The sequence below is a fragment of the Triturus cristatus genome, chromosome 2_1 (genome assembly GCF_964204655.1).
Source record: "Triturus cristatus chromosome 2_1, aTriCri1.1, whole genome shotgun sequence".
Classification (NCBI taxonomy): Eukaryota; Metazoa; Chordata; class Amphibia; order Caudata; family Salamandridae; genus Triturus; species Triturus cristatus.
In genome coordinates, this window is record NC_140581.1 from 366,116,374 (window position 1) to 366,142,346 (window position 25,973).

Consider the following 25,973-nt stretch of genomic DNA (forward strand, 5'->3'; position numbering starts at 1 on the left):
GTGAATGCCACCCTCGCCCTGCGGGGAGATGCCCAGCGGCCCGCCCTCGCCCTGTCCCCTTCCAACTCATACTTACCTGGCAGGGGAGACACCATGATCACGAAGGTGGTTCTCCCAGGGTGAGGCTCATCCATTGCACTTCGGATGTGCTGACCCCTGCGATGTCCCCAAATGCGGGATACTCGACTGCATAATTTCTGGTAGTGGGGGACTGCGTTCGCGCTTTCCCCTGATCTCTGGTTTCAAGAAAGACAAAAAGGAAAAAAAAATAAAAAGGAGTCTGGAGCACCCTTTGACGTTTCTTGTGGTCCGTCCAGGGTGCTGTAAGCTGGCTGGAATGGGGAGTGGGCGAGGGCCAATTAGTTATGCAAATTTACAAGCCTGGGGGATGCTGGCTTAGGGCTTAGAAACGTGCTTCTGGGCCCGATTTCGACCTGGCAAGCACTCTGTTGTGCTTGCGAAAGCCTTTGCTTGTGCACAATTTGGAGGGCCTGAAAAATCTGCTGTTGGGCCCGATTTCGGCCTGCCAAGCCCTCTGGTGTGCTTGCTGTAGCCCTGGCTTTGCCCCCGTGTGAGCAAGGTGCAGCATAGCGAAAGCAGGGCCCTGATTGGCGCTGCCGGTGGGCGTGGACATGCAAATTTTGCTGGCCGGCCGAGGCCTGTGGGAAGCTGCTGTGGGTAGCTGCGCGCTTTCCAAAGTGGGCACAGGGGCCTTGGCTGGTCACCTTGCGCCCCAAAATGCCCATGCTCTGCCTCGCCCGGCCTCAGGCCTAGCCTGTGTGAATGCCACCCTCGCCCTGCGGGGAGATGCCCAGCGGCCCGCCCTCGCCCTGTCCCCTTCCAACTCATACTTACCTGGCAGGGGAGACACCATGATCACGAAGGTGGTTCTCCCAGGGTGAGGCTCATCCATTGCACTTCGGATGTGCTGACCCCTGCGATGTCCCCAAATGCGGGATACTCGACTGCATAATTTCTGGTAGTGGGGGACTGCGTTCGCGCTTTCCCCTGATCTCTGGTTTCAAGAAAGACAAAATGGAAAAAAAATAAAAAGGAGTCTGGAGCACCCTTTCTCGTCTTCTGTGGTCTTTCTGGGCTGCTGCGGCTGGATTGGAGGGGGGCGTGGGCAAGAGGGAATCACATGCTAAGTACCGAGCCTGGGGAATGATGGGATAGTTGCAGCCTCCCACTCTGGGGACCTATCCAGAGACAGGGCAGTAGGCCCTGGCCAGGTGACATGTCTGCTCCTTTCCATCGCCCCCCCTGGGGCTGTGGCCTGGCTGCCAGCCTCTTGCCTCGCCCTAGCCTTCCCAGGCCCAGACTCTGGCTGAGGACCCCAGGCCGTGGCCCGGCGAGGGCTCTGCCCGGCGAGGGTTCTGTCTGCAGCGTTTGGGAGCGTTCGTGAGGGGCTCGGGGCGAGAACCCCTGCTCACTTGCAGGCCTGTTTGTCCCTGGCTTTCAGCCACAAGCAGTCGACTGGGGCCTAGCCAGGCAACATGTCACTGCATACCTCTAGAGGGGGCCTCAGTGGCAGCTCTTAGGCTTCCAAAGCCCCAAATCTCTGCTTCTGGGCCCAAAGTGGGCATGGCAATCGCCCTTCTGTGAGTGCTGTAGCCCTGGCTTTAACCCCGTGTGAGCAAGGTGCAGCATAGCGAAAGCAGGGCCCTGATTGGCGCTGCCGGTGGGCGTGGACATGCAAATTTTGCTGGCCGGCCGAGGCCTGTGGGAAGCTGCTGTGGGTAGCTGCGCGCTTTCCAAAGTGGGCACAGGGGCCTTGGCTGGTCACCTTGCGCCCCAAAATGCCCATGCTCTGCCTCGCCCGGCCTCAGGCCTAGCCTGTGTGAATGCCACCCTCGCCCTGCGGGGAGATGCCCAGCGGCCCGCCCTCGCCCTGTCCCCTTCCAACTCATACTTACCTGGCAGGGGAGACACCATGATCACGAAGGTGGTTCTCCCAGGGTGAGGCTCATCCATTGCACTTCGGATGTGCTGACCCCTGCGATGTCCCCAAATGCGGGATACTCGACTGCATAATTTCTGGTAGTGGGGGACTGCGTTCGCGCTTTCCCCTGATCTCTGGTTTCAAGAAAGACAAAAAGGAAAAAAAAATAAAAAGGAGTCTGGAGCACCCTTTGACGTTTCTTGTGGTCCGTCCAGGGTGCTGTAAGCTGGCTGGAATGGGGAGTGGGCGAGGGCCAATTAGTTATGCAAATTTACAAGCCTGGGGGATGCTGGCTTAGGGCTTAGAAACGTGCTTCTGGGCCCGATTTCGACCTGGCAAGCACTCTGTTGTGCTTGCGAAAGCCTTTGCTTGTGCACAATTTGGAGGGCCTGAAAAATCTGCTGTTGGGCCCGATTTCGGCCTGCCAAGCCCTCTGGTGTGCTTGCTGTAGCCCTGGCTTTGCCCCCGTGTGAGCAAGGTGCAGCATAGCGAAAGCAGGGCCCTGATTGGCGCTGCCGGTGGGCGTGGACATGCAAATTTTGCTGGCCGGCCGAGGCCTGTGGGAAGCTGCTGTGGGTAGCTGCGCGCTTTCCAAAGTGGGCACAGGGGCCTTGGCTGGTCACCTTGCGCCCCAAAATGCCCATGCTCTGCCTCGCCCGGCCTCAGGCCTAGCCTGTGTGAATGCCACCCTCGCCCTGCGGGGAGATGCCCAGCGGCCCGCCCTCGCCCTGTCCCCTTCCAACTCATACTTACCTGGCAGGGGAGACACCATGATCACGAAGGTGGTTCTCCCAGGGTGAGGCTCATCCATTGCACTTCGGATGTGCTGACCCCTGCGATGTCCCCAAATGCGGGATACTCGACTGCATAATTTCTGGTAGTGGGGGACTGCGTTCGCGCTTTCCCCTGATCTCTGGTTTCAAGAAAGACAAAAAGGAAAAAAAAATAAAAAGGAGTCTGGAGCACCCTTTGACGTTTCTTGTGGTCCGTCCAGGGTGCTGTAAGCTGGCTGGAATGGGGAGTGGGCGAGGGCCAATTAGTTATGCAAATTTACAAGCCTGGGGGATGCTGGCTTAGGGCTTAGAAACGTGCTTCTGGGCCCGATTTCGACCTGGCAAGCACTCTGTTGTGCTTGCGAAAGCCTTTGCTTGTGCACAATTTGGAGGGCCTGAAAAATCTGCTGTTGGGCCCGATTTCGGCCTGCCAAGCCCTCTGGTGTGCTTGCTGTAGCCCTGGCTTTGCCCCCGTGTGAGCAAGGTGCAGCATAGCGAAAGCAGGGCCCTGATTGGCGCTGCCGGTGGGCGTGGACATGCAAATTTTGCTGGCCGGCCGAGGCCTGTGGGAAGCTGCTGTGGGTAGCTGCGCGCTTTCCAAAGTGGGCACAGGGGCCTTGGCTGGTCACCTTGCGCCCCAAAATGCCCATGCTCTGCCTCGCCCGGCCTCAGGCCTAGCCTGTGTGAATGCCACCCTCGCCCTGCGGGGAGATGCCCAGCGGCCCGCCCTCGCCCTGTCCCCTTCCAACTCATACTTACCTGGCAGGGGAGACACCATGATCACGAAGGTGGTTCTCCCAGGGTGAGGCTCATCCATTGCACTTCGGATGTGCTGACCCCTGCGATGTCCCCAAATGCGGGATACTCGACTGCATAATTTCTGGTAGTGGGGGACTGCGTTCGCGCTTTCCCCTGATCTCTGGTTTCAAGAAAGACAAAATGGAAAAAAAATAAAAAGGAGTCTGGAGCACCCTTTCTCGTCTTCTGTGGTCTTTCTGGGCTGCTGCGGCTGGATTGGAGGGGGGCGTGGGCAAGAGGGAATCACATGCTAAGTACCGAGCCTGGGGAATGATGGGATAGTTGCAGCCTCCCACTCTGGGGACCTATCCAGAGACAGGGCAGTAGGCCCTGGCCAGGTGACATGTCTGCTCCTTTCCATCGCCCCCCCTGGGGCTGTGGCCTGGCTGCCAGCCTCTTGCCTCGCCCTAGCCTTCCCAGGCCCAGACTCTGGCTGAGGACCCCAGGCCGTGGCCCGGCGAGGGCTCTGCCCGGCGAGGGTTCTGTCTGCAGCGTTTGGGAGCGTTCGTGAGGGGCTCGGGGCGAGAACCCCTGCTCACTTGCAGGCCTGTTTGTCCCTGGCTTTCAGCCACAAGCAGTCGACTGGGGCCTAGCCAGGCAACATGTCACTGCATACCTCTAGAGGGGGCCTCAGTGGCAGCTCTTAGGCTTCCAAAGCCCCAAATCTCTGCTTCTGGGCCCAAAGTGGGCATGGCAATCGCCCTTCTGTGAGTGCTGTAGCCCTGGCTTTAACCCCGTGTGAGCAAGGTGCAGCATAGCGAAAGCAGGGCCCTGATTGGCGCTGCCGGTGGGCGTGGACATGCAAATTTTGCTGGCCGGCCGAGGCCTGTGGGAAGCTGCTGTGGGTAGCTGCGCGCTTTCCAAAGTGGGCACAGGGGCCTTGGCTGGTCACCTTGCGCCCCAAAATGCCCATGCTCTGCCTCGCCCGGCCTCAGGCCTAGCCTGTGTGAATGCCACCCTCGCCCTGCGGGGAGATGCCCAGCGGCCCGCCCTCGCCCTGTCCCCTTCCAACTCATACTTACCTGGCAGGGGAGACACCATGATCACGAAGGTGGTTCTCCCAGGGTGAGGCTCATCCATTGCACTTCGGATGTGCTGACCCCTGCGATGTCCCCAAATGCGGGATACTCGACTGCATAATTTCTGGTAGTGGGGGACTGCGTTCGCGCTTTCCCCTGATCTCTGGTTTCAAGAAAGACAAAAAGGAAAAAAAAATAAAAAGGAGTCTGGAGCACCCTTTGACGTTTCTTGTGGTCCGTCCAGGGTGCTGTAAGCTGGCTGGAATGGGGAGTGGGCGAGGGCCAATTAGTTATGCAAATTTACAAGCCTGGGGGATGCTGGCTTAGGGCTTAGAAACGTGCTTCTGGGCCCGATTTCGACCTGGCAAGCACTCTGTTGTGCTTGCGAAAGCCTTTGCTTGTGCACAATTTGGAGGGCCTGAAAAATCTGCTGTTGGGCCCGATTTCGGCCTGCCAAGCCCTCTGGTGTGCTTGCTGTAGCCCTGGCTTTGCCCCCGTGTGAGCAAGGTGCAGCATAGCGAAAGCAGGGCCCTGATTGGCGCTGCCGGTGGGCGTGGACATGCAAATTTTGCTGGCCGGCCGAGGCCTGTGGGAAGCTGCTGTGGGTAGCTGCGCGCTTTCCAAAGTGGGCACAGGGGCCTTGGCTGGTCACCTTGCGCCCCAAAATGCCCATGCTCTGCCTCGCCCGGCCTCAGGCCTAGCCTGTGTGAATGCCACCCTCGCCCTGCGGGGAGATGCCCAGCGGCCCGCCCTCGCCCTGTCCCCTTCCAACTCATACTTACCTGGCAGGGGAGACACCATGATCACGAAGGTGGTTCTCCCAGGGTGAGGCTCATCCATTGCACTTCGGATGTGCTGACCCCTGCGATGTCCCCAAATGCGGGATACTCGACTGCATAATTTCTGGTAGTGGGGGACTGCGTTCGCGCTTTCCCCTGATCCCTGGTTTCAAGAAAGACAAAATGGAAAAAAAATAAAAAGGAGTCTGGAGCACCCTTTCTCGTCTTCTGTGGTCTTTCTGGGCTGCTGCGGCTGGATTGGAGGGGGGCGTGGGCAAGAGGGAATCACATGCTAAGTACCGAGCCTGGGGAATGATGGGATAGTTGCAGCCTCCCACTCTGGGGACCTATCCAGAGACAGGGCAGTAGGCCCTGGCCAGGTGACATGTCTGCTCCTTTCCATCGCCCCCCCTGGGGCTGTGGCCTGGCTGCCAGCCTCTTGCCTCGCCCTAGCCTTCCCAGGCCCAGACTCTGGCTGAGGACCCCAGGCCGTGGCCCGGCGAGGGCTCTGCCCGGCGAGGGTTCTGTCTGCAGCGTTTGGGAGCGTTCGGGAAGGCGTGAGGGGCTCGGGGCGAGAACCCCTGCTCACTTGCAGGCCTGTTTGTCCCTGGCTTTCAGCCACAAGCAGTCGACTGGGGCCTAGCCAGGCAACATGTCACTGCATACCTCTAGAGGGGGCCTCAGTGGCAGCTCTTAGGCTTCCAAAGCCCCAAATCTCTGCTTCTGGGCCCAAAGTGGGCATGGCAATCGCCCTTCTGTGAGTGCTGTAGCCCTGGCTTTGCCCCCGTGTGAGCAAGGTGCAGCATAGCGAAAGCAGGGCCCTGATTGGCGCTGCCGGTGGGCGTGGACATGCAAATTTTGCTGGCCGGCCGAGGCCTGTGGGAAGCTGCTGTGGGTAGCTGCGCGCTTTCCAAAGTGGGCACAGGGGCCTTGGCTGGTCACCTTGCGCCCCAAAATGCCCATGCTCTGCCTCGCCCGGCCTCAGGCCTAGCCTGTGTGAATGCCACCCTCGCCCTGCGGGGAGATGCCCAGCGGCCCGCCCTCGCCCTGTCCCCTTCCAACTCATACTTACCTGGCAGGGGAGACACCATGATCACGAAGGTGGTTCTCCCAGGGTGAGGCTCATCCATTGCACTTCGGATGTGCTGACCCCTGCGATGTCCCCAAATGCGGGATACTCGACTGCATAATTTCTGGTAGTGGGGGACTGCGTTCGCGCTTTCCCCTGATCTCTGGTTTCAAGAAAGACAAAAAGGAAAAAAAAATAAAAAGGAGTCTGGAGCACCCTTTGACGTTTCTTGTGGTCCGTCCAGGGTGCTGTAAGCTGGCTGGAATGGGGAGTGGGCGAGGGCCAATTAGTTATGCAAATTTACAAGCCTGGGGGATGCTGGCTTAGGGCTTAGAAACGTGCTTCTGGGCCCGATTTCGACCTGGCAAGCACTCTGTTGTGCTTGCGAAAGCCTTTGCTTGTGCACAATTTGGAGGGCCTGAAAAATCTGCTGTTGGGCCCGATTTCGGCCTGCCAAGCCCTCTGGTGTGCTTGCTGTAGCCCTGGCTTTGCCCCCGTGTGAGCAAGGTGCAGCATAGCGAAAGCAGGGCCCTGATTGGCGCTGCCGGTGGGCGTGGACATGCAAATTTTGCTGGCCGGCCGAGGCCTGTGGGAAGCTGCTGTGGGTAGCTGCGCGCTTTCCAAAGTGGGCACAGGGGCCTTGGCTGGTCACCTTGCGCCCCAAAATGCCCATGCTCTGCCTCGCCCGGCCTCAGGCCTAGCCTGTGTGAATGCCACCCTCGCCCTGCGGGGAGATGCCTAGCGGCCCGCCCTCGCCCTGTCCCCTTCCAACTCATACTTACCTGGCAGGGGAGACACCATGATCACGAAGGTGGTTCTCCCAGGGTGAGGCTCATCCATTGCACTTCGGATGTGCTGACCCCTGCGATGTCCCCAAATGCGGGATACTCGACTGCATAATTTCTGGTAGTGGGGGACTGCGTTCGCGCTTTCCCCTGATCTCTGGTTTCAAGAAAGACAAAAAGGAAAAAAAAATAAAAAGGAGTCTGGAGCACCCTTTGACGTTTCTTGTGGTCCGTCCAGGGTGCTGTAAGCTGGCTGGAATGGGGAGTGGGCGAGGGCCAATTAGTTATGCAAATTTACAAGCCTGGGGGATGCTGGCTTAGGGCTTAGAAACGTGCTTCTGGGCCCGATTTCGACCTGGCAAGCACTCTGTTGTGCTTGCGAAAGCCTTTGCTTGTGCACAATTTGGAGGGCCTGAAAAATCTGCTGTTGGGCCCGATTTCGGCCTGCCAAGCCCTCTGGTGTGCTTGCTGTAGCCCTGGCTTTGCCCCCGTGTGAGCAAGGTGCAGCATAGCGAAAGCAGGGCCCTGATTGGCGCTGCCGGTGGGCGTGGACATGCAAATTTTGCTGGCCGGCCGAGGCCTGTGGGAAGCTGCTGTGGGTAGCTGCGCGCTTTCCAAAGTGGGCACAGGGGCCTTGGCTGGTCACCTTGCGCCCCAAAATGCCCATGCTCTGCCTCGCCCGGCCTCAGGCCTAGCCTGTGTGAATGCCACCCTCGCCCTGCGGGGAGATGCCCAGCGGCCCGCCCTCGCCCTGTCCCCTTCCAACTCATACTTACCTGGCCGGGGAGACACCATGATCACGAAGGTGGTTCTCCCAGGGTGAGGCTCATCCATTGCACTTCGGATGTGCTGACCCCTGCGATGTCCCCAAATGCGGGATACTCGACTGCATAATTTCTGGTAGTGGGGGACTGCGTTCGCGCTTTCCCCTGATCTCTGGTTTCAAGAAAGACAAAATGGAAAAAAAATAAAAAGGAGTCTGGAGCACCCTTTCTCGTCTTCTGTGGTCTTTCTGGGCTGCTGCGGCTGGATTGGAGGGGGGCGTGGGCAAGAGGGAATCACATGCTAAGTACCGAGCCTGGGGAATGATGGGATAGTTGCAGCCTCCCACTCTGGGGACCTATCCAGAGACAGGGCAGTAGGCCCTGGCCAGGTGACATGTCTGCTCCTTTCCATCGCCCCCCCTGGGGCTGTGGCCTGGCTGCCAGCCTCTTGCCTCGCCCTAGCCTTCCCAGGCCCAGACTCTGGCTGAGGACCCCAGGCCGTGGCCCGGCGAGGGCTCTGCCCGGCGAGGGTTCTGTCTGCAGCGTTTGGGAGCGTTCGTGAGGGGCTCGGGGCGAGAACCCCTGCTCACTTGCAGGCCTGTTTGTCCCTGGCTTTCAGCCACAAGCAGTCGACTGGGGCCTAGCCAGGCAACATGTCACTGCATACCTCTAGAGGGGGCCTCAGTGGCAGCTCTTAGGCTTCCAAAGCCCCAAATCTCTGCTTCTGGGCCCAAAGTGGGCATGGCAATCGCCCTTCTGTGAGTGCTGTAGCCCTGGCTTTGCCCCCGTGTGAGCAAGGTGCAGCATAGCGAAAGCAGGGCCCTGATTGGCGCTGCCGGTGGGCGTGGACATGCAAATTTTGCTGGCCGGCCGAGGCCTGTGGGAAGCTGCTGTGGGTAGCTGCGCGCTTTCCAAAGTGGGCACAGGGGCCTTGGCTGGTCACCTTGCGCCCCAAAATGCCCATGCTCTGCCTCGCCCGGCCTCAGGCCTAGCCTGTGTGAATGCCACCCTCGCCCTGCGGGGAGATGCCCAGCGGCCCGCCCTCGCCCTGTCCCCTTCCAACTCATACTTACCTGGCAGGGGAGACACCATGATCACGAAGGTGGTTCTCCCAGGGTGAGGCTCATCCATTGCACTTCGGATGTGCTGACCCCTGCGATGTCCCCAAATGCGGGATACTCGACTGCATAATTTCTGGTAGTGGGGGACTGCGTTCGCGCTTTCCCCTGATCTCTGGTTTCAAGAAAGACAAAATGGAAAAAAAATAAAAAGGAGTCTGGAGCACCCTTTCTCGTCTTCTGTGGTCTTTCTGGGCTGCTGCGGCTGGATTGGAGGGGGGCGTGGGCAAGAGGGAATCACATGCTAAGTACCGAGCCTGGGGAATGATGGGATAGTTGCAGCCTCCCACTCTGGGGACCTATCCAGAGACAGGGCAGTAGGCCCTGGCCAGGTGACATGTCTGCTCCTTTCCATCGCCCCCCCTGGGGCTGTGGCCTGGCTGCCAGCCTCTTGCCTCGCCCTAGCCTTCCCAGGCCCAGACTCTGGCTGAGGACCCCAGGCCGTGGCCCGGCGAGGGCTCTGCCCGGCGAGGGTTCTGTCTGCAGCGTTTGGGAGCGTTCGTGAGGGGCTCGGGGCGAGAACCCCTGCTCACTTGCAGGCCTGTTTGTCCCTGGCTTTCAGCCACAAGCAGTCGACTGGGGCCTAGCCAGGCAACATGTCACTGCATACCTCTAGAGGGGGCCTCAGTGGCAGCTCTTAGGCTTCCAAAGCCCCAAATCTCTGCTTCTGGGCCCAAAGTGGGCATGGCAATCGCCCTTCTGTGAGTGCTGTAGCCCTGGCTTTGCCCCCGTGTGAGCAAGGTGCAGCATAGCGAAAGCAGGGCCCTGATTGGCGCTGCCGGTGGGCGTGGACATGCAAATTTTGCTGGCCGGCCGAGGCCTGTGGGAAGCTGCTGTGGGTAGCTGCGCGCTTTCCAAAGTGGGCACAGGGGCCTTGGCTGGTCACCTTGCGCCCCAAAATGCCCATGCTCTGCCTCGCCCGGCCTCAGGCCTAGCCTGTGTGAATGCCACCCTCGCCCTGCGGGGAGATGCCCAGCGGCCCGCCCTCGCCCTGTCCCCTTCCAACTCATACTTACCTGGCAGGGGAGACACCATGATCACGAAGGTGGTTCTCCCAGGGTGAGGCTCATCCATTGCACTTCGGATGTGCTGACCCCTGCGATGTCCCCAAATGCGGGATACTCGACTGCATAATTTCTGGTAGTGGGGGACTGCGTTCGCGCTTTCCCCTGATCTCTGGTTTCAAGAAAGACAAAAAGGAAAAAAAAATAAAAAGGAGTCTGGAGCACCCTTTGACGTTTCTTGTGGTCCGTCCAGGGTGCTGTAAGCTGGCTGGAATGGGGAGTGGGCGAGGGCCAATTAGTTATGCAAATTTACAAGCCTGGGGGATGCTGGCTTAGGGCTTAGAAACGTGCTTCTGGGCCCGATTTCGACCTGGCAAGCACTCTGTTGTGCTTGCGAAAGCCTTTGCTTGTGCACAATTTGGAGGGCCTGAAAAATCTGCTGTTGGGCCCGATTTCGGCCTGCCAAGCCCTCTGGTGTGCTTGCTGTAGCCCTGGCTTTGCCCCCGTGTGAGCAAGGTGCAGCATAGCGAAAGCAGGGCCCTGATTGGCGCTGCCGGTGGGCGTGGACATGCAAATTTTGCTGGCCGGCCGAGGCCTGTGGGAAGCTGCTGTGGGTAGCTGCGCGCTTTCCAAAGTGGGCACAGGGGCCTTGGCTGGTCACCTTGCGCCCCAAAATGCCCATGCTCTGCCTCGCCCGGCCTCAGGCCTAGCCTGTGTGAATGCCACCCTCGCCCTGCGGGGAGATGCCCAGCGGCCCGCCCTCGCCCTGTCCCCTTCCAACTCATACTTACCTGGCAGGGGAGACACCATGATCACGAAGGTGGTTCTCCCAGGGTGAGGCTCATCCATTGCACTTCGGATGTGCTGACCCCTGCGATGTCCCCAAATGCGGGATACTCGACTGCATAATTTCTGGTAGTGGGGGACTGCGTTCGCGCTTTCCCCTGATCTCTGGTTTCAAGAAAGACAAAATGGAAAAAAAATAAAAAGGAGTCTGGAGCACCCTTTCTCGTCTTCTGTGGTCTTTCTGGGCTGCTGCGGCTGGATTGGAGGGGGGCGTGGGCAAGAGGGAATCACATGCTAAGTACCGAGCCTGGGGAATGATGGGATAGTTGCAGCCTCCCACTCTGGGGACCTATCCAGAGACAGGGCAGTAGGCCCTGGCCAGGTGACATGTCTGCTCCTTTCCATCGCCCCCCCTGGGGCTGTGGCCTGGCTGCCAGCCTCTTGCCTCGCCCTAGCCTTCCCAGGCCCAGACTCTGGCTGAGGACCCCAGGCCGTGGCCCGGCGAGGGCTCTGCCCGGCGAGGGTTCTGTCTGCAGCGTTTGGGAGCGTTCGTGAGGGGCTCGGGGCGAGAACCCCTGCTCACTTGCAGGCCTGTTTGTCCCTGGCTTTCAGCCACAAGCAGTCGACTGGGGCCTAGCCAGGCAACATGTCACTGCATACCTCTAGAGGGGGCCTCAGTGGCAGCTCTTAGGCTTCCAAAGCCCCAAATCTCTGCTTCTGGGCCCAAAGTGGGCATGGCAATCGCCCTTCTGTGAGTGCTGTAGCCCTGGCTTTGCCCCCGTGTGAGCAAGGTGCAGCATAGCGAAAGCAGGGCCCTGATTGGCGCTGCCGGTGGGCGTGGACATGCAAATTTTGCTGGCCGGCCGAGGCCTGTGGGAAGCTGCTGTGGGTAGCTGCGCGCTTTCCAAAGTGGGCACAGGGGCCTTGGCTGGTCACCTTGCGCCCCAAAATGCCCATGCTCTGCCTCGCCCGGCCTCAGGCCTAGCCTGTGTGAATGCCACCCTCGCCCTGCGGGGAGATGCCCAGCGGCCCGCCCTCGCCCTGTCCCCTTCCAACTCATACTTACCTGGCAGGGGAGACACCATGATCACGAAGGTGGTTCTCCCAGGGTGAGGCTCATCCATTGCACTTCGGATGTGCTGACCCCTGCGATGTCCCCAAATGCGGGATACTCGACTGCATAATTTCTGGTAGTGGGGGACTGCGTTCGCGCTTTCCCCTGATCTCTGGTTTCAAGAAAGACAAAATGGAAAAAAAATAAAAAGGAGTCTGGAGCACCCTTTCTCGTCTTCTGTGGTCTTTCTGGGCTGCTGCGGCTGGATTGGAGGGGGGCGTGGGCAAGAGGGAATCACATGCTAAGTACCGAGCCTGGGGAATGATGGGATAGTTGCAGCCTCCCACTCTGGGGACCTATCCAGAGACAGGGCAGTAGGCCCTGGCCAGGTGACATGTCTGCTCCTTTCCATCGCCCCCCCTGGGGCTGTGGCCTGGCTGCCAGCCTCTTGCCTCGCCCTAGCCTTCCCAGGCCCAGACTCTGGCTGAGGACCCCAGGCCGTGGCCCGGCGAGGGCTCTGCCCGGCGAGGGTTCTGTCTGCAGCGTTTGGGAGCGTTCGGGAAGGCGTGAGGGGCTCGGGGCGAGAACCCCTGCTCACTTGCAGGCCTGTTTGTCCCTGGCTTTCAGCCACAAGCAGTCGACTGGGGCCTAGCCAGGCAACATGTCACTGCATACCTCTAGAGGGGGCCTCAGTGGCAGCTCTTAGGCTTCCAAAGCCCCAAATCTCTGCTTCTGGGCCCAAAGTGGGCATGGCAATCGCCCTTCTGTGAGTGCTGTAGCCCTGGCTTTGCCCCCGTGTGAGCAAGGTGCAGCATAGCGAAAGCAGGGCCCTGATTGGCGCTGCCGGTGGGCGTGGACATGCAAATTTTGCTGGCCGGCCGAGGCCTGTGGGAAGCTGCTGTGGGTAGCTGCGCGCTTTCCAAAGTGGGCACAGGGGCCTTGGCTGGTCACCTTGCGCCCCAAAATGCCCATGCTCTGCCTCGCCCGGCCTCAGGCCTAGCCTGTGTGAATGCCACCCTCGCCCTGCGGGGAGATGCCCAGCGGCCCGCCCTCGCCCTGTCCCCTTCCAACTCATACTTACCTGGCAGGGGAGACACCATGATCACGAAGGTGGTTCTCCCAGGGTGAGGCTCATCCATTGCACTTCGGATGTGCTGACCCCTGCGATGTCCCCAAATGCGGGATACTCGACTGCATAATTTCTGGTAGTGGGGGACTGCGTTCGCGCTTTCCCCTGATCTCTGGTTTCAAGAAAGACAAAAAGGAAAAAAAAATAAAAAGGAGTCTGGAGCACCCTTTGACGTTTCTTGTGGTCCGTCCAGGGTGCTGTAAGCTGGCTGGAATGGGGAGTGGGCGAGGGCCAATTAGTTATGCAAATTTACAAGCCTGGGGGATGCTGGCTTAGGGCTTAGAAACGTGCTTCTGGGCCCGATTTCGACCTGGCAAGCACTCTGTTGTGCTTGCGAAAGCCTTTGCTTGTGCACAATTTGGAGGGCCTGAAAAATCTGCTGTTGGGCCCGATTTCGGCCTGCCAAGCCCTCTGGTGTGCTTGCTGTAGCCCTGGCTTTGCCCCCGTGTGAGCAAGGTGCAGCATAGCGAAAGCAGGGCCCTGATTGGCGCTGCCGGTGGGCGTGGACATGCAAATTTTGCTGGCCGGCCGAGGCCTGTGGGAAGCTGCTGTGGGTAGCTGCGCGCTTTCCAAAGTGGGCACAGGGGCCTTGGCTGGTCACCTTGCGCCCCAAAATGCCCATGCTCTGCCTCGCCCGGCCTCAGGCCTAGCCTGTGTGAATGCCACCCTCGCCCTGCGGGGAGATGCCCAGCGGCCCGCCCTCGCCCTGTCCCCTTCCAACTCATACTTACCTGGCAGGGGAGACACCATGATCACGAAGGTGGTTCTCCCAGGGTGAGGCTCATCCATTGCACTTCGGATGTGCTGACCCCTGCGATGTCCCCAAATGCGGGATACTCGACTGCATAATTTCTGGTAGTGGGGGACTGCGTTCGCGCTTTCCCCTGATCTCTGGTTTCAAGAAAGACAAAATGGAAAAAAAATAAAAAGGAGTCTGGAGCACCCTTTCTCGTCTTCTGTGGTCTTTCTGGGCTGCTGCGGCTGGATTGGAGGGGGGCGTGGGCAAGAGGGAATCACATGCTAAGTACCGAGCCTGGGGAATGATGGGATAGTTGCAGCCTCCCACTCTGGGGACCTATCCAGAGACAGGGCAGTAGGCCCTGGCCAGGTGACATGTCTGCTCCTTTCCATCGCCCCCCCTGGGGCTGTGGCCTGGCTGCCAGCCTCTTGCCTCGCCCTAGCCTTCCCAGGCCCAGACTCTGGCTGAGGACCCCAGGCCGTGGCCCGGCGAGGGCTCTGCCCGGCGAGGGTTCTGTCTGCAGCGTTTGGGAGCGTTCGTGAGGGGCTCGGGGCGAGAACCCCTGCTCACTTGCAGGCCTGTTTGTCCCTGGCTTTCAGCCACAAGCAGTCGACTGGGGCCTAGCCAGGCAACATGTCACTGCATACCTCTAGAGGGGGCCTCAGTGGCAGCTCTTAGGCTTCCAAAGCCCCAAATCTCTGCTTCTGGGCCCAAAGTGGGCATGGCAATCGCCCTTCTGTGAGTGCTGTAGCCCTGGCTTTAACCCCGTGTGAGCAAGGTGCAGCATAGCGAAAGCAGGGCCCTGATTGGCGCTGCCGGTTGTGAGAAGTTGGCCTGGCATATGCTGGTCACTAGTTCTAGTGGCCACCTTGCACCAGTCCAATTCGACTCTTGGTAGATAGGTTTAAAGACAACCTTTTAAAAGAAAGCTATCCTAGTGGTAGCTGTGGAGAGCAGCCTTCAGGCTAAGTCTCTGAGGAATGTAAAGCAGCTTGTTTTACCTTATAATCTCTTGAATTACCAAATGAAAAGACACCACACGGGTATATATATGAAATATATATGTATTTATTACTAAATATACTCTACTAATCTCTTTATGAGATTAGTCCCAGGTAAGCATTTAAAAGATCAACATTTCTCAACAAATTAAGCACATAAATCACTGTAGCCCTAGGGGCGTACCAGACCATATACTAAGTAAATGGTATAACAAATTCGACAAGCAAGATGAAGAGGCCTAGGGCCTTGGGAATCGCTGGGGCTTCACTGCTGTAGTGTTTTCAGGTAAGTAACTAGCCCACAGGGGACGCGTGCAGTGTCTAAACACGCACGCGAGTTTCTCATAGACTTCAATGCAAAAATGTCGCGGTTTGTATTTTAAAGTTTTAGGGCACTTCTGAGTGGACAACCAGCACACAACTTACAGGGTAAGTACTTCGATAGCCAATGCACACTTGGGCACCGTAATGCCAGAGTTACCTCACCCAGGGAGTCCGGGTGCACAGGTGTCCTTTGGTGTCGGGTCGCGATGCTGTTTTCAATGGGAATCGAGGTGTTCTTGCTGCTTGTGTCGTCGAGAGAGGTGTCCGTTCGGTTCCAACGATGGATTGGAGTTGCAGGCGACCTGGAAATTGAGGGGACAGAGTTCAGAGTCACTTGCCAGTGACCGGTGGCCTTCAGGATAGATGACCACAACTGTCGCGTCGCTTTCGTCGCTGATGGTGTTTTGTCTCTTCGCCCACGCCGTCCAGGAGGGATCGATGATGACCAGCAGCTGGAGTTGGAGGGTCCCACGACGTCTGCAGCTGTTGGCGGTGTCGGCACTCGGATTGGAGCCAACAAACCTTGGCAACTGCAAGTCTCGGGGAGAGTGAAGATGGGGGATAGCTCAGACCAGCAAGGTCCGAGGGTCTTACCCAGCAAGGGTAAGTGAGGGTAGGCCCAGAGCAACCAGGCCAGCCCTTGGAATCGTCGAGGATGTCTTCAGGAGGGCTACTAGCCAACGGGCAAGCAACCGCGAAGACGCCTTTGCAGGTAAACTTCAGCAACAGCCCACGGTCACTCGGGACGGGGTAGGCCGCTGATCTTTGGTTCAGTACCTGCTCGGGACTTGGACATTAAGTGGTCCAAAGCACAGGTTTGTAGTTCGTCGTTCAGGGCTTGCACTCGAAATCAGTGCACGGTTCCCTGGTATTGTCGTTCCTCGTCACTCGTGGGGTCCAGACGCCACAGCTTCGCTGGGGACTCAAAATGGCCGTAGAGAGGTCAGGAAATCGACTTCAGGGGACGCAGGGACTTCGGGCTCCGGCGGGAGCGGTAAAGTTTGCAACCGTTGTTCAGTCCTTAAGGTGCCTGCAAAGCAGGGGAGCCACTCCTTGGCTCCAAGGGAGATCCTTCGGTCTTCTAAAGGTAGTAGAACGTTGAAGGGACCGGATTCTTCTTCGTAGAGCGTCGTCCAGGTGTAATCTGAATTGCATTGGCAATATTTGGTATCTTATACTGTAAAGATGGGAGGGACTAGCTCTATGGCCACTCCTCTAGGAGGGCCAGGGTAGGGGTGGTTACACCCACTTCCCTTTGTCCAGTTTTCGCGCCAGGACAGGGGCAGAGGCCCCTGAACCGGTTTGAGCTGGCATATGCACAGAGGAGCCTACTGCTCCCCCAGTGCAGGACTTCAAAGGCACTCTAAGAGTGCACCCACCCAGCTCCAATACACTAAATCCTGTCTGGAAGGTTGTGACACCTCCCTGTGACAGGAAACCCTTTGTTGAGCTCCCTCCACTGCGAGTTTCGGTCAGCAGCAGGAGGGCAGCCCGGTGTCTGTGCTGGTGGCATCCATTTTGTGATGCCAGGGCTCTAGAAGATTTCTACCGTTTGGTACAGTGGGTACATGTCGTCCCCTCTAGTAGGGTGGGATCATACTCCCACACCAGTTACTGGTGTGGGGGTATGATTCCAAAACGTTTGACACCAAACACGACATGTTTTGATGCAGTCATTCCAAAGTTAGCATTAACCGGGAGGTTATAATGCACTTAAGAGTATATGGTTTAACCGCATCCACAAACAGCAGCAGAGAATAGACTCTGCCAGCTGCAGGGGGGTCCTGCTCAGGCAGAAGCACCCCCTCACATAGTAAACCGTGCACCCTGCCCTGGGGATTGATAGGGCCTACCATAGGGGTGACTGATAGGTTCATATGTGTGTGTATGGTGAGATATAGAAACCTATACCTCTGTGAGGAGTGCTAACACTACCTCACACAGGCTGCAGTAGCAGGCCTGTGGTGTCAGATTGAGAATGCTTCCCAGGGGTGGCATAATACATGCTGCAGCCCCTGGTAGGCCTGTGAAGTACCAATGCCCTAGGTACCTAAGGTACCATATACTAGGGGCCCACAAGGTACCACAGTATCCAATCACTAGTGCATCTAGTATGCACATCCAGTTGTTTAGAGAGATCAGGTAGACTGGGGCCCTGATTAGCAGGGACCCAGCCAGACTATAGCCAGAAACCAGTGTATACATCAGAAAAAAAGTGGGGGCAACACAAGTGCAGATCCTACTCTCCTACACCGGTGGGCGTGGACATGCAAATTTTGCTGGCCGGCCGAGGCCTGTGGGAAGCTGCTGTGGGTAGCTGCGCGCTTTCCAAAGTGGGCACAGGGGCCTTGGCTGGTCACCTTGCGCCCCAAAATGCCCATGCTCTGCCTCGCCCGGCCTCAGGCCTAGCCTGTGTGAATGCCACCCTCGCCCTGCGGGGAGATGCCCAGCGGCCCGCCCTCGCCCTGTCCCCTTCCAACTCATACTTACCTGGCAGGGGAGACACCATGATCACGAAGGTGGTTCTCCCAGGGTGAGGCTCATCCATTGCACTTCGGATGTGCTGACCCCTGCGATGTCCCCAAATGCGGGATACTCGACTGCATAATTTCTGGTAGTGGGGGACTGCGTTCGCGCTTTCCCCTGATCTCTGGTTTCAAGAAAGACAAAAAGGAAAAAAAAATAAAAAGGAGTCTGGAGCACCCTTTGACGTTTCTTGTGGTCCGTCCAGGGTGCTGTAAGCTGGCTGGAATGGGGAGTGGGCGAGGGCCAATTAGTTATGCAAATTTACAAGCCTGGGGGATGCTGGCTTAGGGCTTAGAAACGTGCTTCTGGGCCCGATTTCGACCTGGCAAGCACTCTGTTGTGCTTGCGAAAGCCTTTGCTTGTGCACAATTTGGAGGGCCTGAAAAATCTGCTGTTGGGCCCGATTTCGGCCTGCCAAGCCCTCTGGTGTGCTTGCTGTAGCCCTGGCTTTGCCCCCGTGTGAGCAAGGTGCAGCATAGCGAAAGCAGGGCCCTGATTGGCGCTGCCGGTGGGCGTGGACATGCAAATTTTGCTGGCCGGCCGAGGCCTGTGGGAAGCTGCTGTGGGTAGCTGCGCGCTTTCCAAAGTGGGCACAGGGGCCTTGGCTGGTCACCTTGCGCCCCAAAATGCCCATGCTCTGCCTCGCCCGGCCTCAGGCCTAGCCTGTGTGAATGCCACCCTCGCCCTGCGGGGAGATGCCCAGCGGCCCGCCCTCGCCCTGTCCCCTTCCAACTCATACTTACCTGGCAGGGGAGACACCATGATCACGAAGGTGGTTCTCCCAGGGTGAGGCTCATCCATTGCACTTCGGATGTGCTGACCCCTGCGATGTCCCCAAATGCGGGATACTCGACTGCATAATTTCTGGTAGTGGGGGACTGCGTTCGCGCTTTCCCCTGATCTCTGGTTTCAAGAAAGACAAAATGGAAAAAAAATAAAAAGGAGTCTGGAGCACCCTTTCTCGTCTTCTGTGGTCTTTCTGGGCTGCTGCGGCTGGATTGGAGGGGGGCGTGGGCAAGAGGGAATCACATGCTAAGTACCGAGCCTGGGGAATGATGGGATAGTTGCAGCCTCCCACTCTGGGGACCTATCCAGAGACAGGGCAGTAGGCCCTGGCCAGGTGACATGTCTGCTCCTTTCCATCGCCCCCCCTGGGGCTGTGGCCTGGCTGCCAGCCTCTTGCCTCGCCCTAGCCTTCCCAGGCCCAGACTCTGGCTGAGGACCCCAGGCCGTGGCCCGGCGAGGGCTCTGCCCGGCGAGGGTTCTGTCTGCAGCGTTTGGGAGCGTTCGTGAGGGGCTCGGGGCGAGAACCCCTGCTCACTTGCAGGCCTGTTTGTCCCTGGCTTTCAGCCACAAGCAGTCGACTGGGGCCTAGCCAGGCAACATGTCACTGCATACCTCTAGAGGGGGCCTCAGTGGCAGCTCTTAGGCTTCCAAAGCCCCAAATCTCTGCTTCTGGGCCCAAAGTGGGCATGGCAATCGCCCTTCTGTGAGTGCTGTAGCCCTGGCTTTAACCCCGTGTGAGCAAGGTGCAGCATAGCGAAAGCAGGGCCCTGATTGGCGCTGCCGGTGGGCGTGGACATGCAAATTTTGCTGGCCGGCCGAGGCCTGTGGGAAGCTGCTGTGGGTAGCTGCGCGCTTTCCAAAGTGGGCACAGGGGCCTTGGCTGGTCACCTTGCGCCCCAAAATGCCCATGCTCTGCCTCGCCCGGCCTCAGGCCTAGCCTGTGTGAATGCCACCCTCGCCCTGCGGGGAGATGCCCAGCGGCCCGCCCTCGCCCTGTCCCCTTCCAACTCATACTTACCTGGCAGGGGAGACACCATGATCACGAAGGTGGTTCTCCCAGGGTGAGGCTCATCCATTGCACTTCGGATGTGCTGACCCCTGCGATGTCCCCAAATGCGGGATACTCGACTGCATAATTTCTGGTAGTGGGGGACTGCGTTCGCGCTTTCCCCTGATCTCTGGTTTCAAGAAAGACAAAAAGGAAAAAAAAATAAAAAGGAGTCTGGAGCACCCTTTGACGTTTCTTGTGGTCCGTCCAGGGTGCTGTAAGCTGGCTGGAATGGGGAGTGGGCGAGGGCCAATTAGTTATGCAAATTTACAAGCCTGGGGGATGCTGGCTTAGGGCTTAGAAACGTGCTTCTGGGCCCGATTTCGACCTGGCAAGCACTCTGTTGTGCTTGCGAAAGCCTTTGCTTGTGCACAATTTGGAGGGCCTGAAAAATCTGCTGTTGGGCCCGATTTCGGCCTGCCAAGCCCTCTGGTGTGCTTGCTGTAGCCCTGGCTTTGCCCCCGTGTGAGCAAGGTGCAGCATAGCGAAAGCAGGGCCCTGATTGGCGCTGCCGGTGGGCGTGGACATGCAAATTTTGCTGGCCGGCCGAGGCCTGTGGGAAGCTGCTGTGGGTAGCTGCGCGCTTTCCAAAGTGGGCACAGGGGCCTTGGCTGGTCACCTTGCGCCCCAAAATGCCCATGCTCTGCCTCGCCCGGCCTCAGGCCTAGCCTGTGTGAATGCCACCCTCGCCCTGCGGGGAGATGCCCAGCGGCCCGCCCTCGCCCTGTCCCCTTCCAACTCATACTTACCTGGCAGGGGAGACACCATGATCACGAAGGTGGTTCTCCCAGGGTGAGGCTCATCCATTGCACTTCGGATGTGCTGACCCCTGCGATGTCCCCAAATGCGGGATACTCGACTGCATAATTTCTGGTAGTGGGGGACTGCGTTCGCGCTTTCCCCTGATCTCTGGTTTCAAGAAAGACAAAATGGAAAAAAAATAAAAAGGAGTCTGGAGCACCCTTTCTCGTCTTCTGTGGTCTTTCTGGGCTGCTGCGGCTGGATTGGAGGGGGGCGTGGGCAAGAGGGAATCACATGCTAAGTACCGAGCCTGGGGAATGATGGGATAGTTGCAGCCTCCCACTCTGGGGACCTATCCAGAGACAGGGCAGTAGGCCCTGGCCAGGTGACATGTCTGCTCCTTTCCATCGCCCCCCCTGGGGCTGTGGCCTGGCTGCCAGCCTCTTGCCTCGCCCTAGCCTTCCCAGGCCCAGACTCTGGCTGAGGACCCCAGGCCGTGGCCCGGCGAGGGCTCTGCCCGGCGAGGGTTCTGTCTGCAGCGTTTGGGAGCGTTCGGGAAGGCGTGAGGGGCTCGGGGCGAGAACCCCTGCTCACTTGCAGGCCTGTTTGTCCCTGGCTTTCAGCCACAAGCAGTCGACTGGGGCCTAGCCAGGCAACATGTCACTGCATACCTCTAGAGGGGGCCTCAGTGGCAGCTCTTAGGCTTCCAAAGCCCCAAATCTCTGCTTCTGGGCCCAAAGTGGGCATGGCAATCGCCCTTCTGTGAGTGCTGTAGCCCTGGCTTTGCCCCCGTGTGAGCAAGGTGCAGCATAGCGAAAGCAGGGCCCTGATTGGCGCTGCCGGTGGGCGTGGACATGCAAATTTTGCTGGCCGGCCGAGGCCTGTGGGAAGCTGCTGTGGGTAGCTGCGCGCTTTCCAAAGTGGGCACAGGGGCCTTGGCTGGTCACCTTGCGCCCCAAAATGCCCATGCTCTGCCTCGCCCGGCCTCAGGCCTAGCCTGTGTGAATGCCACCCTCGCCCTGCGGGGAGATGCCCAGCGGCCCGCCCTCGCCCTGTCCCCTTCCAACTCATACTTACCTGGCAGGGGAGACACCATGATCACGAAGGTGGTTCTCCCAGGGTGAGGCTCATCCATTGCACTTCGGATGTGCTGACCCCTGCGATGTCCCCAAATGCGGGATACTCGACTGCATAATTTCTGGTAGTGGGGGACTGCGTTCGCGCTTTCCCCTGATCTCTGGTTTCAAGAAAGACAAAAAGGAAAAAAAAATAAAAAGGAGTCTGGAGCACCCTTTGACGTTTCTTGTGGTCCGTCCAGGGTGCTGTAAGCTGGCTGGAATGGGGAGTGGGCGAGGGCCAATTAGTTATGCAAATTTACAAGCCTGGGGGATGCTGGCTTAGGGCTTAGAAACGTGCTTCTGGGCCCGATTTCGACCTGGCAAGCACTCTGTTGTGCTTGCGAAAGCCTTTGCTTGTGCACAATTTGGAGGGCCTGAAAAATCTGCTGTTGGGCCCGATTTCGGCCTGCCAAGCCCTCTGGTGTGCTTGCTGTAGCCCTGGCTTTGCCCCCGTGTGAGCAAGGTGCAGCATAGCGAAAGCAGGGCCCTGATTGGCGCTGCCGGTGGGCGTGGACATGCAAATTTTGCTGGCCGGCCGAGGCCTGTGGGAAGCTGCTGTGGGTAGCTGCGCGCTTTCCAAAGTGGGCACAGGGGCCTTGGCTGGTCACCTTGCGCCCCAAAATGCCCATGCTCTGCCTCGCCCGGCCTCAGGCCTAGCCTGTGTGAATGCCACCCTCGCCCTGCGGGGAGATGCCCAGCGGCCCGCCCTCGCCCTGTCCCCTTCCAACTCATACTTACCTGGCAGGGGAGACACCATGATCACGAAGGTGGTTCTCCCAGGGTGAGGCTCATCCATTGCACTTCGGATGTGCTGACCCCTGCGATGTCCCCAAATGCGGGATACTCGACTGCATAATTTCTGGTAGTGGGGGACTGCGTTCGCGCTTTCCCCTGATCTCTGGTTTCAAGAAAGACAAAATGGAAAAAAAATAAAAAGGAGTCTGGAGCACCCTTTCTCGTCTTCTGTGGTCTTTCTGGGCTGCTGCGGCTGGATTGGAGGGGGGCGTGGGCAAGAGGGAATCACATGCTAAGTACCGAGCCTGGGGAATGATGGGATAGTTGCAGCCTCCCACTCTGGGGACCTATCCAGAGACAGGGCAGTAGGCCCTGGCCAGGTGACATGTCTGCTCCTTTCCATCGCCCCCCCTGGGGCTGTGGCCTGGCTGCCAGCCTCTTGCCTCGCCCTAGCCTTCCCAGGCCCAGACTCTGGCTGAGGACCCCAGGCCGTGGCCCGGCGAGGGCTCTGCCCGGCGAGGGTTCTGTCTGCAGCGTTTGGGAGCGTTCGTGAGGGGCTCGGGGCGAGAACCCCTGCTCACTTGCAGGCCTGTTTGTCCCTGGCTTTCAGCCACAAGCAGTCGACTGGGGCCTAGCCAGGCAACATGTCACTGCATACCTCTAGAGGGGGCCTCAGTGGCAGCTCTTAGGCTTCCAAAGCCCCAAATCTCTGCTTCTGGGCCCAAAGTGGGCATGGCAATCGCCCTTCTGTGAGTGCTGTAGCCCTGGCTTTAACCCCGTGTGAGCAAGGTGCAGCATAGCGAAAGCAGGGCCCTGATTGGCGCTGCCGGTGGGCGTGGACATGCAAATTTTGCTGGCCGGCCGAGGCCTGTGGGAAGCTGCTGTGGGTAGCTGCGCGCTTTCCAAAGTGGGCACAGGGGCCTTGGCTGGTCACCTTGCGCCCCAAAATGCCCATGCTCTGCCTCGCCCGGCCTCAGGCCTAGCCTGTGTGAATGCCACCCTCGCCCTGCGGGGAGATGCCCAGCGGCCCGCCCTCGCCCTGTCCCCTTCCAACTCATACTTACCTGGCAGGGGAGACACCATGATCACGAAGGTGGTTCTCCCAGGGTGAGGCTCATCCATTGCACTTCGGATGTGCTGACCCCTGCGATGTCCCCAAATGCGGGATACTCGACTGCATAATTTCTGGTAGTGGGGGACTGCGTTCGCGCTTTCCCCTGATCTCTGGTTTCAAGAAAGACAAAAAGGAAAAAAAAATAAAAAGGAGTCTGGAGCACCCTTTGACGTTTCTTGTGGTCCGTCCAGGGTGCTGTAAGCTGGCTGGAATGGGGAGTGGGCGAGGGCCAATTAGTTATGCAAATTTACAAGCCTGGGGGATGCTGGCTTAGGGCTTAGAAACGTGCTTCTGGGCCCGATTTCGACCTGGCAAGCACTCTGTTGTGCTTGCGAAAGCCTTTGCTTGTGCACAATTTGGAGGGCCTGAAAAATCTGCTGTTGGGCCCGATTTCGGCCTGCCAAGCCCTCTGGTGTGCTTGCTGTAGCCCTGGCTTTGCCCCCGTGTGAGCAAGGTGCAGCATAGCGAAAGCAGGGCCCTGATTGGCGCTGCCGGTGGGCGTGGACATGCAAATTTTGCTGGCCGGCCGAGGCCTGTGGGAAGCTGCTGTGGGTAGCTGCGCGCTTTCCAAAGTGGGCACAGGGGCCTTGGCTGGTCACCTTGCGCCCCAAAATGCCCATGCTCTGCCTCGCCCGGCCTCAGGCCTAGCCTGTGTGAATGCCACCCTCGCCCTGCGGGGAGATGCCCAGCGGCCCGCCCTCGCCCTGTCCCCTTCCAACTCATACTTACCTGGCAGGGGAGACACCATGATCACGAAGGTGGTTCTCCCAGGGTGAGGCTCATCCATTGCACTTCGGATGTGCTGACCCCTGCGATGTCCCCAAATGCGGGATACTCGACTGCATAATTTCTGGTAGTGGGGGACTGCGTTCGCGCTTTCCCCTGATCTCTGGTTTCAAGAAAGACAAAAAGGAAAAAAAAATAAAAAGGAGTCTGGAGCACCCTTTGACGTTTCTTGTGGTCCGTCCAGGGTGCTGTAAGCTGGCTGGAATGGGGAGTGGGCGAGGGCCAATTAGTTATGCAAATTTACAAGCCTGGGGGATGCTGGCTTAGGGCTTAGAAACGTGCTTCTGGGCCCGATTTCGACCTGGCAAGCACTCTGTTGTGCTTGCGAAAGCCTTTGCTTGTGCACAATTTGGAGGGCCTGAAAAATCTGCTGTTGGGCCCGATTTCGGCCTGCCAAGCCCTCTGGTGTGCTTGCTGTAGCCCTGGCTTTGCCCCCGTGTGAGCAAGGTGCAGCATAGCGAAAGCAGGGCCCTGATTGGCGCTGCCGGTGGGCGTGGACATGCAAATTTTGCTGGCCGGCCGAGGCCTGTGGGAAGCTGCTGTGGGTAGCTGCGCGCTTTCCAAAGTGGGCACAGGGGCCTTGGCTGGTCACCTTGCGCCCCAAAATGCCCATGCTCTGCCTCGCCCGGCCTCAGGCCTAGCCTGTGTGAATGCCACCCTCGCCCTGCGGGGAGATGCCCAGCGGCCCGCCCTCGCCCTGTCCCCTTCCAACTCATACTTACCTGGCAGGGGAGACACCATGATCACGAAGGTGGTTCTCCCAGGGTGAGGCTCATCCATTGCACTTCGGATGTGCTGACCCCTGCGATGTCCCCAAATGCGGGATACTCGACTGCATAATTTCTGGTAGTGGGGGACTGCGTTCGCGCTTTCCCCTGATCTCTGGTTTCAAGAAAGACAAAATGGAAAAAAAATAAAAAGGAGTCTGGAGCACCCTTTCTCGTCTTCTGTGGTCTTTCTGGGCTGCTGCGGCTGGATTGGAGGGGGGCGTGGGCAAGAGGGAATCACATGCTAAGTACCGAGCCTGGGGAATGATGGGATAGTTGCAGCCTCCCACTCTGGGGACCTATCCAGAGACAGGGCAGTAGGCCCTGGCCAGGTGACATGTCTGCTCCTTTCCATCGCCCCCCCTGGGGCTGTGGCCTGGCTGCCAGCCTCTTGCCTCGCCCTAGCCTTCCCAGGCCCAGACTCTGGCTGAGGACCCCAGGCCGTGGCCCGGCGAGGGCTCTGCCCGGCGAGGGTTCTGTCTGCAGCGTTTGGGAGCGTTCGTGAGGGGCTCGGGGCGAGAACCCCTGCTCACTTGCAGGCCTGTTTGTCCCTGGCTTTCAGCCACAAGCAGTCGACTGGGGCCTAGCCAGGCAACATGTCACTGCATACCTCTAGAGGGGGCCTCAGTGGCAGCTCTTAGGCTTCCAAAGCCCCAAATCTCTGCTTCTGGGCCCAAAGTGGGCATGGCAATCGCCCTTCTGTGAGTGCTGTAGCCCTGGCTTTAACCCCGTGTGAGCAAGGTGCAGCATAGCGAAAGCAGGGCCCTGATTGGCGCTGCCGGTGGGCGTGGACATGCAAATTTTGCTGGCCGGCCGAGGCCTGTGGGAAGCTGCTGTGGGTAGCTGCGCGCTTTCCAAAGTGGGCACAGGGGCCTTGGCTGGTCACCTTGCGCCCCAAAATGCCCATGCTCTGCCTCGCCCGGCCTCAGGCCTAGCCTGTGTGAATGCCACCCTCGCCCTGCGGGGAGATGCCCAGCGGCCCGCCCTCGCCCTGTCCCCTTCCAACTCATACTTACCTGGCAGGGGAGACACCATGATCACGAAGGTGGTTCTCCCAGGGTGAGGCTCATCCATTGCACTTCGGATGTGCTGACCCCTGCGATGTCCCCAAATGCGGGATACTCGACTGCATAATTTCTGGTAGTGGGGGACTGCGTTCGCGCTTTCCCCTGATCTCTGGTTTCAAGAAAGACAAAAAGGAAAAAAAAATAAAAAGGAGTCTGGAGCACCCTTTGACGTTTCTTGTGGTCCGTCCAGGGTGCTGTAAG

At 58.8% G+C, this 25,973-nt stretch overlaps 26 non-coding genes across 26 annotated transcripts; all 26 read left to right on the top strand.

Moving 5' to 3' along the window:
- Positions 1-68: 68 nt before the first annotated feature.
- Positions 69-232, top strand: LOC146864808 (U1 spliceosomal RNA). The gene has a single exon (XR_014976865.1). It is a non-coding gene; the product is annotated as a U1 spliceosomal RNA (small nuclear RNA).
- A 615-nt stretch (positions 233-847) lies between these two features.
- LOC146864809 (U1 spliceosomal RNA) lies at positions 848-1,011 on the top strand. Its single transcript, XR_014976867.1, has one exon. It is a non-coding gene; the product is annotated as a U1 spliceosomal RNA (small nuclear RNA).
- An 897-nt stretch (positions 1,012-1,908) lies between these two features.
- LOC146864810 (U1 spliceosomal RNA) lies at positions 1,909-2,072 on the top strand. The gene has a single exon (XR_014976868.1). It is a non-coding gene; the product is annotated as a U1 spliceosomal RNA (small nuclear RNA).
- Positions 2,073-2,687: 615 nt separating this feature from the next.
- On the top strand, positions 2,688-2,851 carry LOC146864811 (U1 spliceosomal RNA). The gene has a single exon (XR_014976869.1). It is a non-coding gene; the product is annotated as a U1 spliceosomal RNA (small nuclear RNA).
- A 615-nt stretch (positions 2,852-3,466) lies between these two features.
- Positions 3,467-3,630, top strand: LOC146864812 (U1 spliceosomal RNA). Its single transcript, XR_014976870.1, has one exon. It is a non-coding gene; the product is annotated as a U1 spliceosomal RNA (small nuclear RNA).
- Positions 3,631-4,527: 897 nt separating this feature from the next.
- Positions 4,528-4,691, top strand: LOC146864813 (U1 spliceosomal RNA). Its single transcript, XR_014976871.1, has one exon. It is a non-coding gene; the product is annotated as a U1 spliceosomal RNA (small nuclear RNA).
- Positions 4,692-5,306: 615 nt separating this feature from the next.
- Positions 5,307-5,470, top strand: LOC146864814 (U1 spliceosomal RNA). Its single transcript, XR_014976872.1, has one exon. It is a non-coding gene; the product is annotated as a U1 spliceosomal RNA (small nuclear RNA).
- A 905-nt stretch (positions 5,471-6,375) lies between these two features.
- LOC146864815 (U1 spliceosomal RNA) lies at positions 6,376-6,539 on the top strand. Its single transcript, XR_014976873.1, has one exon. It is a non-coding gene; the product is annotated as a U1 spliceosomal RNA (small nuclear RNA).
- Positions 6,540-7,154: 615 nt separating this feature from the next.
- Positions 7,155-7,318, top strand: LOC146864816 (U1 spliceosomal RNA). The gene has a single exon (XR_014976874.1). It is a non-coding gene; the product is annotated as a U1 spliceosomal RNA (small nuclear RNA).
- Positions 7,319-7,933: 615 nt separating this feature from the next.
- Positions 7,934-8,097, top strand: LOC146864817 (U1 spliceosomal RNA). Its single transcript, XR_014977391.1, has one exon. It is a non-coding gene; the product is annotated as a U1 spliceosomal RNA (small nuclear RNA).
- An 897-nt stretch (positions 8,098-8,994) lies between these two features.
- Positions 8,995-9,158, top strand: LOC146864818 (U1 spliceosomal RNA). Its single transcript, XR_014976875.1, has one exon. It is a non-coding gene; the product is annotated as a U1 spliceosomal RNA (small nuclear RNA).
- An 897-nt stretch (positions 9,159-10,055) lies between these two features.
- LOC146864819 (U1 spliceosomal RNA) lies at positions 10,056-10,219 on the top strand. The gene has a single exon (XR_014976876.1). It is a non-coding gene; the product is annotated as a U1 spliceosomal RNA (small nuclear RNA).
- Positions 10,220-10,834: 615 nt separating this feature from the next.
- Positions 10,835-10,998, top strand: LOC146864820 (U1 spliceosomal RNA). Its single transcript, XR_014976878.1, has one exon. It is a non-coding gene; the product is annotated as a U1 spliceosomal RNA (small nuclear RNA).
- An 897-nt stretch (positions 10,999-11,895) lies between these two features.
- LOC146864821 (U1 spliceosomal RNA) lies at positions 11,896-12,059 on the top strand. The gene has a single exon (XR_014976879.1). It is a non-coding gene; the product is annotated as a U1 spliceosomal RNA (small nuclear RNA).
- Positions 12,060-12,964: 905 nt separating this feature from the next.
- On the top strand, positions 12,965-13,128 carry LOC146864822 (U1 spliceosomal RNA). The gene has a single exon (XR_014976880.1). It is a non-coding gene; the product is annotated as a U1 spliceosomal RNA (small nuclear RNA).
- Positions 13,129-13,743: 615 nt separating this feature from the next.
- On the top strand, positions 13,744-13,907 carry LOC146864823 (U1 spliceosomal RNA). The gene has a single exon (XR_014976881.1). It is a non-coding gene; the product is annotated as a U1 spliceosomal RNA (small nuclear RNA).
- Positions 13,908-17,566: 3,659 nt separating this feature from the next.
- Positions 17,567-17,730, top strand: LOC146864824 (U1 spliceosomal RNA). Its single transcript, XR_014976882.1, has one exon. It is a non-coding gene; the product is annotated as a U1 spliceosomal RNA (small nuclear RNA).
- A 615-nt stretch (positions 17,731-18,345) lies between these two features.
- LOC146864825 (U1 spliceosomal RNA) lies at positions 18,346-18,509 on the top strand. Its single transcript, XR_014976884.1, has one exon. It is a non-coding gene; the product is annotated as a U1 spliceosomal RNA (small nuclear RNA).
- Positions 18,510-19,406: 897 nt separating this feature from the next.
- LOC146864826 (U1 spliceosomal RNA) lies at positions 19,407-19,570 on the top strand. Its single transcript, XR_014976885.1, has one exon. It is a non-coding gene; the product is annotated as a U1 spliceosomal RNA (small nuclear RNA).
- Positions 19,571-20,185: 615 nt separating this feature from the next.
- Positions 20,186-20,349, top strand: LOC146864827 (U1 spliceosomal RNA). Its single transcript, XR_014976886.1, has one exon. It is a non-coding gene; the product is annotated as a U1 spliceosomal RNA (small nuclear RNA).
- Positions 20,350-21,254: 905 nt separating this feature from the next.
- Positions 21,255-21,418, top strand: LOC146864828 (U1 spliceosomal RNA). Its single transcript, XR_014976887.1, has one exon. It is a non-coding gene; the product is annotated as a U1 spliceosomal RNA (small nuclear RNA).
- A 615-nt stretch (positions 21,419-22,033) lies between these two features.
- Positions 22,034-22,197, top strand: LOC146864829 (U1 spliceosomal RNA). Its single transcript, XR_014976888.1, has one exon. It is a non-coding gene; the product is annotated as a U1 spliceosomal RNA (small nuclear RNA).
- Positions 22,198-23,094: 897 nt separating this feature from the next.
- On the top strand, positions 23,095-23,258 carry LOC146864830 (U1 spliceosomal RNA). Its single transcript, XR_014976890.1, has one exon. It is a non-coding gene; the product is annotated as a U1 spliceosomal RNA (small nuclear RNA).
- A 615-nt stretch (positions 23,259-23,873) lies between these two features.
- Positions 23,874-24,037, top strand: LOC146864831 (U1 spliceosomal RNA). The gene has a single exon (XR_014976891.1). It is a non-coding gene; the product is annotated as a U1 spliceosomal RNA (small nuclear RNA).
- A 615-nt stretch (positions 24,038-24,652) lies between these two features.
- LOC146864832 (U1 spliceosomal RNA) lies at positions 24,653-24,816 on the top strand. Its single transcript, XR_014976892.1, has one exon. It is a non-coding gene; the product is annotated as a U1 spliceosomal RNA (small nuclear RNA).
- Positions 24,817-25,713: 897 nt separating this feature from the next.
- LOC146864833 (U1 spliceosomal RNA) lies at positions 25,714-25,877 on the top strand. Its single transcript, XR_014976893.1, has one exon. It is a non-coding gene; the product is annotated as a U1 spliceosomal RNA (small nuclear RNA).
- Positions 25,878-25,973: the final 96 nt, after the last annotated feature.